The sequence below is a fragment of the Salmo salar genome, chromosome ssa09 (genome assembly GCF_905237065.1).
Source record: "Salmo salar chromosome ssa09, Ssal_v3.1, whole genome shotgun sequence".
NCBI lineage: Eukaryota > Metazoa > Chordata > Actinopteri > Salmoniformes > Salmonidae > Salmo > Salmo salar.
Window position 1 is genome coordinate 71,011,185 of NC_059450.1, and position 13,081 is coordinate 71,024,265.

Here is a 13,081-nt window from a genome sequence, read left to right on the forward strand (position 1 = left end):
AAATTTAACAAAAATAATCATGTAATTGGCCACTAAATTGTAAATTATTTATTAGGCTAACTAGGCTCTTATTGGGTGATGCTGTTGAACATGAATACAAACCAGTAAGGGAGGCCCCTTTACAACAATACAACAAAATGTAGTGTTAAAACTTTGAAAAGTCTTCCGTTTATAATTTTACAAAACAAAAACTGCTCTCATAAACTTTCTTAAACTTCTCAAGTCAGTGGAAACATTAATTATATCTTGGGACACTATTACGCACATGCGTAATTAGCTCGTTAGAACCTCAGTCGGGTTTAGTAGTAGTTTTAAACGCTACACATTGCAACAATCAAAGTAACACTTAATAATATCCTTATCATTTGCATACAGACTAACAATCATCAGGGAATTACCTAACTATGCACGACCATCATTATAACCTGTTTATCAATTACTGATGATTATTTTCCCTGAAGATCGAAGCCTGTTGAATATGCATAGGTATTCACTGAGCACGGTAATCCAGGATGTGTGCCGTTAAATATCTTTTCGGAGGTGTTACATGGCTATTGTGATGGTAACGAGGTGGCACAATGGCATTGTTATTGACTTCAATGATTCGTTGGCTATTTAGAAATATTTAAATTTCCATTTTATTGAAGTTATGGGAAAACATTTCAATTGCAATGTTAAGTCAGTGCTTTTAGTAATGGGAAACTATTTGCGTGTTACAGAACATTCATTACATCTATGCAGGTATTCTTGAAAGCAAACTGTCATTTGAAACGATTCAGAACAGCATAGACGCCAACAGTAGGTCTGTACTTTCACACGCACATACAACCAGTGGCGGTCCTAGACCATTTCAACTGGGGGGGGGGCAGTTGTACTGTTAGAGGGGCCAGTTACATTAGACATTATTGTTGTCATATCGTTTTCTTCACTGCATTGCAGGCATTAGCAGGCAAAATACCATGTTCATAATCATCATTGTTGCCACTGTCTAATAAGGGATGTAAAAAAAGAACGATAGCAAAAATTAGTTCATACTCCACATTTAGGGGGGCCACAAGGGGGTCCAAAATAGTTGTCACAGAGGCACTGCCGCCCCCCCCCCCCATACAACCACATTTACCATAGGCCTACATCAATGCTTGAAGTTTATGCAGATAAGATTTTAGCTTGACCAGCTCCAAATAAAACAGATAAACAAAATAAAGGAAAACCTCATTTAACTTTCTGTTGACCCTCTTATTGCGTCTCATGTTAGACCTACTGGACAAAACAGGTCATTATGCAATGGCACACAAAGATTTCAACTCAATAGCATAGTAGACTGTTCTCAAGATTCCAGCTCATGGTGTCGTCATATTGTCATTAATTCAATATTTCAATTAAACCCCAAAATAATATTTCCATTGCTAAATAGGCGCAAAACGTATGATTACCAATTAGGTTGTCCAACTGTAGACAGTCTTAATTCCCGAACATCTGGGAGGGTGTCAGAGTCTTGATGACTTCCTCTTCCGCGCAGGCCTGGGAGTCACCGCTAATAGGTCCCCGGAGTGGAAGTTGAAGCGCTCTACTCGACAAAGCAGATGTTCAGCTATGTATATGGTGAAGTGCGTTTGTCTTTTGACAGATATATTTTCAACACTTTTGAGAGGTGCTAAGTGAGCAATTGACAATTTTTATACGTGCCATGCCATCGCCGAAAACCACTCCAAACCGAATTACCCCAGTGCCCCGTAACTCATCATCTGAATACGTCTCTGGTGGGAGAGAGGCCAATATTCTGCCTGATCTCTCATATGATTTCGAATAGCCTGGTAATTACATTTAATTATTGAATATTGTTATGCACACCACACGTTTTTTTCTCCTTCAGCCTATACAATCAATAAGCCTAACAACAAGCTAAAGATAGCCTACAGGCCTAATCATTAAGCCCTGTTGAAAATGCCATACCCGCCTCTTCATCACTCTCCCACATTTTTACGCATGTGTCGGATCTTGCTAGTTGTCTTAAATGAATCTCGTGTTTTTGATTGAGTTTAGCTCAGGTTGTAAAGCAGGTCTGATCTTTGCAACAACAAAAAAAGATAGTTGTCAGCTGTTGTCTAAACCCGCATGGGACAAAGTTGTGTTTCAACAAAGTTTGCACCTGAAAGCCGCCCGTCTTTTGTTATTGGGCAGCAAGGATACCCCACTGTGGCAGTGTCCCGCCTAGGGGAATGGGTAACAGCAGATCTCTGCACTCCCGCCTACCTCAGCTTTTAAAAATGAATATCTAGGACAATGCTTGTTAATGTCTTTCATTTGAAACGGTGAATTGGAAGTGGGGGTTCCAAAGTCTCCATTAAGACCTGGAAATACAGCCAACGGCCCAACGCAACTTTCACGCGAGTTAGAGGATGTTTGAATGGGAAGATTACAGTTAACAATTTGGGCAATGGAAATGTATGACATAGCTGTCAACATGCCTACTGGCGCGCGCCCACCACCGTTCCAGTTACGCAATGTGGCGCGCCACACGTTCAACGCAATTTCCCGCGGGGTTTTAAGATTATGAACACGATGAGGCGGCACAATTCGCTCTCCACGAACAGACTAATGAGTTAACTCAATTTCAATAAAAAAAAAAATGAACATATGAATGTGCGTAATTATAATATCCAAACTATGACACAGAATATCTAGGAATAACCAACGATCTAATACACTTTACATTTTTGTCATGGAGCTGTCAATCAGAGCAAAACTGTTTCAAGACAGCTGGAACTATGGTTGGATAATAGTTTCGTGCAATATGCCCAATAGTTTTTGCGCATTCCATACAGTTGCATGTCCATCCGGCTAGTCCAGTAGATGCATATGTCTGCTCTGCTAGATAGGAATTGAACAGTGGGGAAAGGCTATCACATAACACAACAGACTGTACATTATTTTATTTTGGTTTGAATCAGACATTCTTTATCGTTCTTTCAACATGCAATACTGGCGTCTTCTATGACAACAATAATTTTAAGAACTTTAAACCTGTTTGACACACTGTAGCCTAAGTCAAATCATTCAGCAGACTTTGCTTATGTATCGAGTCTAGAAATCCAAAACATAAGAATCATGCCTGACTTTGGTAAAATGATCACCTGTGCAGTTTTCAGTTTCCCTGCAAGGCAGTATGTTAATATGTTAATATGTATAAAATGATAAAATACAAAAACATTTGTCCCTAACTCATATAATTTCACAGTGAAAACAGTGATCCCCATTTCACCCACACAAATCAGTTATCCAAATACTGTAGCCTACTTCACACTTGGATCCTTCATTTAATTATTTCCATAAAATCAAATTAATTGTATGACCACCAAGACTCTAATCAGGGGAAATTACTATAATGTGAACTTTTATGACCCATGATCCACATGGATTACCCCCCTCTTTATAATTCCATAATACCAAATAACAGAATGCTATTGGATAGCCAACAAAGATTCCACTTGAACTTTAAATGTCCAGGAAAACATAGGTAACACACCATGTACACACTGAGGCACGACCATGAGCAAATACATGAAGGCCACAGAGAGACAGGTGTTGCCAAAGGGGATGGAACAGAGATGAGGACCGATCTGACTGAGAGGGGAAAGGTCAACAGACAAACTGCTCCGTCACCTCTTCTCTTCCAGGGCCATGGGTGGTGACGGGCGGTGACAGTGGACCTGAGAGAGCATGACAAAGTAGCAACATCATATGATCACAGTTGGGGCTAAAGTCTTGCCGTGGGCATCGTACCCCTAGCACCAGTAAATGAGAGCATCAGAAGGCAAAGACCTCAATGAGTAAAACAGTACCTCACAGCTCCACACATCCCAGGGAGTCAGAACATGGGGTGAGAGAGGAGGCCTCGGGGAGCATCATCACAGCTCTGGTGCAGCACCTGTATATACGGAGTAGGAGGACAGATAACTTTACACAAGTGTTGATGCCTGCAATACAGATGCAAGTTGACATTTATTGTCATGAATCTTGCCCTGGTGGCAGGCAGAACTGAGCGATTTCCACTAGATGGACCAGCTGCAAAGTCAAAATTGTCTATATCTTCAAAAATTAATTAAAACAAACATGTGCTTTTCAGTCTTAATTTAAGGCTGGGGTTAAGCATTAGGATTAGCAGTGTGGTTAAGGTTAGGGTTAGGTTTAAAATCTGATTTTGTGACTTTGTGGCTGTGCCAGCTAGTGACGACTCTGCAGAGCTGCCTCCAGGGCAAGATTCATGACAATAAATTCCAACCTGCAGTACAGATGTCAGGGCTAAAGCACTCGAATATTCAACAAATGTATATGGTAGTGATATATTCTGCTAGGACTGCAGCTGATATAACACTGCCTTCCACATCTCCAAATTTGATTCCCCCACTGCACCTTTCAGCCCCAACAACAAGGCCAGGGTTATATTTTCCCTGTATATAAATAACACCTATTATTTAATTGTCTGTCGGTTTAGTATCTTAGTGAATTATCACTGTTCCCATGTTCTTCCAGACTTCACGTCCCCTCGCTACAACCGAGCACAGAGTATTCAAAATCCATTTTCACCTGAGAACCTCCACCACGCTATGATGGAAAAACATTTGTGCTATTGTCATGAACGTCCACTGGACACTATTGTTATTATATGTTATGGTCTTAGTTGCCACTACAGCAGCACAATGAGAAAGGTGTGGTACTAGGCCTGGAGGGGGGACAGGTAATAGGGCCTGTTGAGAGGGGGCAGTGGGGGTTGGGGGGCCAGGTGCTGGTGGCAAATGCCAGACTATTGCTAAAGCGACCTCATGCCAGGATAATGCAAGGGCCATAGGTGTCCCCGAGTCAATCCGAACCCTCATGCTGATAGCCTTTCAATGCCTCTCCAGTAATTACTTTTCCCTGTTTCAATTCTCCTCTGGACAAGCCCTGGGAGAGACAAAAGAGGACATATTTTGTTTTCAGCTTTGCAAAAGTGCACAACCATTACATGGCATGTTTTAACATTTCTTATTTATTGGAAAGTGCAAAATGTGGTTCTCACTTGGATTATTGGTCACAAACATTGAGATTGTTTTTGTTGTTGTTGTGCAACTAAAAAAGTGTGAGGCTAAATGTAAACCTGGACAATATCATAAATGTAATTGTGATAAAATAACCAACAACATTATGAAGTTCATATTTTATTCAGATAGTACTTTACTCAATAGGTGTGACTGAAAGTGCAATTTTTTTACTTAAAAATGTCTTCGTGACGGGCAACATTTCACATTTCATACATATTATACACTTGTCTATTCACTGATTCTGAGATAAGGGACACCTTTGAAATATGTACATGATAATCTCTCAGTTAAAAAGCAATATTTCCAAATATTTTCATATATGTCTTAGAGAAATTCTATCCATACCTAGGTAAAACTGCCTATGACATATTTATTTTGGGAACTTCTCTCTCCAAATGTTCCACTTCTTGCCTTGAAAGTACCTCATAACAATAAAAGAGCATTTGACAGTCTGAAACGGTTCAAATTAGTTTTTGTTTTTCCTTTTGTGATTTTATAATTTTTCATATGGTGTGTTATGTTATCATAATAACCATGAGTTTGAAATATATTCTCATTAAAAGAAGGCCATGTATGATTTATGTTATTATTATTGTCTTATTAATTACGGCTGAATCAATCAAGGCTGGATAGGCCTATAATAAATCAAATACATTGCTTTTTACTGCTCTTCCCGAACAAAATAAGTAGGTAAAAAAAACACAATTCCAAAAACGAATTGGTCGTATATGTTCTCAATAATGTCCAAGAAAAGGCGCAGGTAAGTTTCATGTCAAACTATAGACTACGTGTCAATGTTTCAGATGATAGCCCCCCAATGCAAGCCGAACAATACGCACAAAAAGAAACTGTGCAGCCAGTGCTTTGCGTTATTAACGATTCACTTGGCATGTCCTTGAAAGGCTGAGGCGAAATGAATGTCTAGGAAACCTCAATCGTGCACTATGGGTGAAATTCTGCCAATTTCCCGTTAAAAACGATTAATGTGCCGCCTGGTAATGTGCAGCTGTGGGCGAATTGAATAAAAGTCCAGTCATGGACTTCAAGAAATTGCGCACTTAGTTTTACATGAGAGAAACCCGTTACTACAAATTATACAAATATCACAGAAAACTCTTCCATACGTGTTGTTTAACTAGTCATAACGTTGGGTATGTGGGCTATTCAGCGTTTCAACAGGCCCAAAGAACCGGAATGAGACAACGTCATTGCGCAATTCCAGATCCAATGAAGGATTGCTGTTAATACATTTGTCTTAAAAATGAACAGAATGTATCGTATTCATTTGACCCTAGTATGTATAACACCCAGAACAGTGCTGCAGTTTAGAATGAGAAATGTAGTGCCATATGCACAGTTTGTATCCATTCTTGCCTGATATCAATAATGTATCGCCTCTCCTGTCTGCCTATTACATCTAATATGTCGTCGTTCATGCATTAGCAATGATACAGGGACAGAGATGAAGGGGGACGCAAACTGCTGCTGGTGTAAAAGTGATATTGTAAGACCTTACTTTGTCTTCCGTGGCTCTACTGGACTAAACAGTAAGGGCCATGTTCACACCTCTCCAGGATATGTGGCTTCAGATGCATAGTTCCATGGTTATGGTTAAGATCAAAACGAATCTCTGCAACATCCAAATGGTATATCACACAAATGTGATGCTTTGTTTGTACAATACTTAACGAATGACACACTCCAAGTGTACACCAGCTAACACAACCTAAGCCTACTGTACACCATGCTTGAGATACAACTGTAGTCTACATGGCAAACAGCTCCCTAAACATTACCTCAAGTATAATACGTCTATGTGAGTCTGTCCAAATTTCTGATAGTGTGCCTGCCGAATACTATGTTTAATTTACCTTGTCTAGAGATTTTTTTGTGTGTATTACCTAAATAAGGTGAAATCTGGGGCATGCAGACACTAGTAGACTGGTTGTCAGAGTCAGTGAAGTGTGAAATTGCAACACCAGACAGCCGGCATAAAAGCTCCGAAGGGGGCTAATGTCCCTGCTACATTCACAGAACATTTTTCTAATGGCTAAAAAGAAGGAGAAAAAAAACACAGATTTATGCTCTAGTCAGTTTAGTCATTGTTTTCCCCCATTTTATGTCTGTCTTTCTCAGGGTTGCTGCTTTCTATATGTCCATTTTGTTATTTCATTAAGATTGACTAACGAGATGACGACTCTGTTCTCTATGTTAAGGGAAAATACTACAAGGAGTGGGGGGGGGGGGGTGATTGAAAAATCAGGGTTGATCATTCGGCCCCTTTACCCCCCCCCATTAGCCACCAGCAGCCTGAAATGTCGCAGGAGGAAGAGACAGAACAATTACAATTAATAACAGTGAGCAGCTCTGTTTCCGCTTCACCCCACCCAGCTGACACACCCAATCACACACTGCACACACACGCATGCAGACACTCAATCACACACTACACACATGCATGTGGCTTGTGCACACACAAGCACACACACAGGTACAGACGGGTGTTGAAGGAACCATGTTTTCGTTCTGAGAGAAAAATCAACAGAAGCGTTTGGTTTGTTGGCCTTGACCGTTCCCATGTTCATTCTGGGTGGTATCACTTCTTTCAGCTCATTCAAGTATCATTACACACCAAAGAGCCACCAAATCTCACCGACTCTCCTCTTAACATTCCCTCTGGTGCAAAATGTAACCTCTCTCAGAGCTGAGGTCACTGTTCTGGTGGTCTGGAGTCCCCAGTCACTGGACCAGCTCGTCCTACCAACACAACTCCCTAACAGCTTGGACTCTATTGTCGCTATAGTCCATTTCAAACACCTTCTATTGTTCAGAGGAAGGATTTTTTTGGGGGGGTCTGTTCGATGCTTGAAACATGTTGATCATACCGTGATTGATTGACATGTTTCACAGCCCAATCAGAATCATTCACCTTTTTAGGAAAGAGTTGAATATCGGCCACGAATAAGTTGATGTGGAGTTGAAGAGCCCAACTGTGACATGGACTAGATTCATCCAAAACACCTGGTCATAGAGTAGAGAGAATGTAACCTCTGGTGCAGAAACACATCCAATGTTTTCATAAACTATCCAGAATCATAGAGAATGTTTGCTGGTCTAAAGATGACGCAAGACAAAGATAAATACGATATGTGTTCAAACTATGCCCGAAACTAAAGTTCCAGAGTGCTTTAACCCGATGAGAGGCCTTCTATTGGCTTCTCTGAAAGTTACAAAGCAGATAAAACAATCTCGATAGGGAGACATTTCCAAGTTAATACAACATTGCTAATCACGAGACATTCAGGTTATATATTGTTTTGATGAAGGCTCCCATTGGTGGCAGCTGCAGACAGACTTTTGGCTAAGTATAGGAGGATAGTAGACAGACAGCCCAAGCGGTTTAGCCTTGTTTAAAATTATTAATCCACTTCTAATTCCAGCTGGCCCCCTGAGAGAGGGACCCCTATCCAAAAAATCAGCCCATTCATTGTGAGGTCTGGCAGAAGGGGGAGACTGGGCGTATTTTCTTCTGCTCCAATCAGTTTCTAGTGGTCCAGAGATTAAAAAAAGAAGCCCAAGCCACGTCTCGATGGGGGAAGTAACAGAATCAGACATTTTCTAAAGTCAATGAATACCAACACAATCCGGGGCCATTAATAAGTGCATGAGACAGAAGCAACAAGTATTTCTGCATCCCAGAAAGAGTTGCAGTCTTTAGTACAATTTAAACCGTTAATGTCGGGCACACATGGGCACTCTTAATTTAGCAGATTAGAAGTGATTGGAAGTGATATCTCGACTGATTGCGCGAGACAAAACACTGTAAGGGCAAAGTAGAAGAGAATTTGATTGAAGCTGCAGACTGATACAAGCGTCTTTTACAAGCTTCATGCATCTGGCAATGATAAAGACACCTCTGCCTGTGAACAGAGCAGTCAGTCAGTTCCCCATGCCTCCAACCCAACAACCCAACAACCCAACAACCCAGCAACCCAGCAATCCAACAACCCAACAACCCAGCAATCCAACAACCCAACACAGCCACAATCCAACTCCAGGCAGCTACAAACGACAATCAGCCTTTAAAAGGGCTACCACGGGCCTCCTGAGTGGCGCAGTGGTCTAAGGCACTGCATCGCAGTGTTAGCTGTGCCACTAGAGATTCTGGGTTTGAGTACAGGCTCTGGCGCAGCCGGCCGCGACCGGGAGACCAATGGGGCGGCGCACAATTGACCCAGCATCATTCGGGTTAGGGGAGGGTTTGGCTGGCAGGGATGTCCTTGTCCCATCGTGCACTAGCGACTCCTGTGGTGGGCCAGGCGCAGTGCACGCTGACATAGTCACCAGGTGCACGGTGTTCCCTCCGACACATTGGTGCAGCTGGCTTCTGGGTTAAGTGGGTATTGTGTCAAGAAGCAGTGCGGCTTGGTTGGGTTGGGTTGTGTTTACGGAGGACGCATGGCTCTTGACCTTCGCCTCTCCCGAGTCCGTACGGCAGTTGCAGCGATGAGACAAAACTGTAACTACCAAATGGATACTACGAAATTGGGGCGAAAAAGGGGTTTAAAAAAAGAAATAAAAAAAAGGGCTACCACAGCTAACTGCCAACCACACTATGTACCCCCCCCCCCGAGGGAACTATGGCTAACCTCTGAGGGGATCCCACGCTGTCACTTCCCTTGACTTTTTCAACATTTTGTTACCTTACAGCCATATTCTAAAATGGATTTAAAAGAAAATCTCTTATCAATCTACACACAATACCCCATAATGACAAAGTGAAAACAGGTTTGCAGAAATTATTGCAAATTTATTACAAATAAAAAACAGAAAAACCTTTTTACATAAGTATTCAGACCCTTTGCTATGAGACTCCAAATCAAGCTCAGGTGCATCCTGTTTCCATTGATCATCCTTGAGATGTTTCTACAACTTGGAGTCCACCTGTGGTAAATTCAATTGATTGGACATGATTTGGAAAGGCACACAGCTGTCTATATGAGGTCCCACAGTTGACAGTCCATGTCAGAGCAAAAACTAAGCCATGAGGTTGAAGTAATTGTCCGTAGAGCCCCCGAGAAAGGATTGTGTCGAGGCACATATCTGGGGAAGGGTACCAAAAAATGTCTGCAGCATTGAAGGTCACCAAGAACACAGTGGCCTCCATCATTCTTAAATGGAATAAGTTTGGAGCCACCAAGACTCTTCCTAGAGCTGGCCGCCCGGCCAAACTGAGCAAGCCGGAGAGAAAGACCTTGGTCAGGGAGGTGACCAAGACTACGATGGTCACTCTGACAGAGCTCCAGAGTTCCTCTGTGGAGATGGGAGAACCTTCCTGAAGGACAACCATCTCTGCAGCACTCCACTAATCAGGCCTTTATGGTAGAGTGACCAGACGGAAGCCACTCTTCAGTAAAAGGCACATGACAGCCCGCTTGGAGTTTGCGAAAAGGTACCTAAAGACTCTCAGACCATGACAAACAAGATTCTCTGGTCTGATGGAACCAAGATTGAACTCTTTGGTCTGAATTTCAAGCGTCACGTCTGGAGAAAACCTGGCACCATCCCTACGGGGAAGCATGGTGGTGGCAGCAGCCAGAGCCCGGACTTGAACCCAATCGAACATCTCTGGAGAAACCTCAAAATAGCTGTGCAGCGACGCTCCCCATCCAACCTGACAGAGCTTGAGAGGATCTGCAGAGAAGAATGTGAGAAACTCCCCCGATACAGGTGTGCCAAGAATGGTGACGAGTTGGAGGGTGGGGGTCCATGTGACATGGATGAGTTTAGAGGGGAACAAGGTGGATCCGGTACCATAACAACCCCCCCCTCTGCTTCTCATTATGGCTGTCTTTGTCACCATGAAGGCTTTTCATATCTCCACATCCACCGCTTGGTCATTTACCATACATTCAGCCTTCAGACATCAGTCACATCCCACACAGACACACACATGTGCACAAATAAACACACACTACACACACACACACACAAATCCACCCACACCGGCTATTCTGACAGAAAATTGGACCCAATTAAAAGTAATCGAAGGCGGAGAAGTAAAAAGCATTTTAATATCCCATGCTTTTAATTCTTTTCATTTGGCTTTCATCAGTTTTCCCCTCTCTTGCTCTTTCCCACTCTCTCGCCATGCCTCTATCTTTCATAATGATTTTTTGAGTGCTGCTAGATTGACAGAAGAAATAGATTGTTGTGGAGATACTGACTATTTAATGAATTATTTATTATTTTAAAAGTTGCTGGGTGGTGATGTTCCCTCACTGTTACAGTTGATGGAAAATTACAGGCTGGTGCGACAGTGAGTGACATCTGAACAGAAGTGTCGGGGCAGGGGGTGGGCCATGCCCACTGAACCATCCAAATGTGCCCATGCCCTTAATGCCACGGCAACAGCGCCTACCCAACCAGGCCTCTGCTTCTATTTCCTAACACTTCCCCTGAACAAAAGTGTCATATTAATCATGGGCGCCCGTTTCTCTCCACCTCTCACTCTGTTATTGTTGCCATCCTAATAGTCAAGTCTCATGCTAAAAACGACAATCAATTCACCTCAGCATGAGCCCAGAAACATCCACTACTGTGAACATAGCCCCCTAAAAACCCTCCTGAATTTAGCAAGCCTTCATCAAAATGATCTGTCCTCTCCCTAAAACCGATAAGTAGGCCACCGAGAGTGGTCTGGGGAGGCCTGTGTCATTATTGATTTGACATGTTAATGAATAATTCATTTTCAGTGGCTGGCATCAGCTGTGGCCACTGTTTATTAGTGCTGAGGTGGGACAGAGCGAGAGAGAGAGAGAGAGAGAGAGAGAGAGAGAGAGAGAGAGAGAGAGAGAAAAGGAAGAAAGAAAGAAAGAAAGAAAGAAAGAGAAAGAGAGCAAGATAGAGAGAGCGAGAAAGAGGAAGATAGAGAGAGAGACAAAGAGAAAGAGCAAGATAGAGAGAGAGACAGAGAAAGAGAAAGAAAGAGAGAGAAAGACAGAGAGAGAGCGAGAAAGAGCAAGATAGATAGACAGAGAGAAAGAGCAAGAGACAGAGGGAGAGCGAGAAAGAGGAAGATAGAGAGACAGAGAAAGAGATAGAAAGAGAGAGAGAGAAACGAGAAAGAGGAAGACAGAGAGACGGAGAGAAAGAGCAAGAGAGAGAGAGAGGAAGATAGAGAAAGAGCAAGATAGACAGAGACAGAGAGAAAGAGAAAGAAAGAGAGAGAGAGAAAGACAGAGAGAGAGAGAAATGACAGAGAGGAAGATAGAGAGACAGAGAAAGAGCAAGATAGAGAGAAAAAGAAAGAAAGAGAGATAGAAAGACAGAGAGTGCGAGTAAGAGCAAGATAGACAGAGAGAAAGAGCAAGATAGAGAGAAAAAGAGAAAGAGAAAGAAAGACAGAGAGAGAGAGAAAGACAGAAAGACTGACCCGTATGTCACACTCCACTTTCCAGTCCTCTCCAACTCACACCATTGGGTACAGATCTATGATCAGTTTACCGTTTCCAAATTCTAACATGCATCGTAGGGGAGAAACACTCGAAACTGACCTAGGATCAGTCACTAAGCGCAACTTAATCCTACCTCCTTCAACCCAGGATCATTGTGGTCAGAACAATAACCCAGGGACCACTACGCTCCACCACTCTGGGCCAAGCTTCTTTATGTAACATTTATGATCTCCAGTAATAACATTAAATGTTGCAGTGCAATCCCAGATTTCATATGATTTCTTCTGCCCGAGTGCTAGGTGATTTATAGTTGTTTCCAGCCTCCCTGGCGCTCTTGGCTGGGAGTACACAAGCCCAGCTTTATATCTGGGCGTAAATCACACACAACCACACTCGCTGACACAGGACCCAGCAGCTGCCTGTTTTCATACTGTACGCCTTTAACTTCAGAAGACTTTCTAACTTTGATAAAACTCTCAAACCGTTGTTGAAAAGCTAGTAAAAAGAAGGACACATTTGATGGGTGCTTACATGTACAACTGT

At 42.4% G+C, this 13,081-nt stretch overlaps 1 long non-coding RNA gene across 1 annotated transcript in view; it reads right to left on the reverse strand.

The window, feature by feature from the left end:
* Positions 1 to 2,658: 2,658 nt before the first annotated feature.
* The window catches only part of LOC106611726 (uncharacterized), a 49,644-nt gene continuing 39,221 nt past the window's right edge, over positions 2,659 to 13,081 (reverse strand). The window contains exons 3-4 of the long non-coding RNA XR_001330148.2: positions 3,843 to 3,928; positions 2,659 to 3,710 (exon numbers count right to left, since the gene is read on the reverse strand). This is a non-coding gene — a long non-coding RNA (uncharacterized lncRNA). The remainder of the gene's footprint in view (positions 3,711 to 3,842; positions 3,929 to 13,081) is intronic.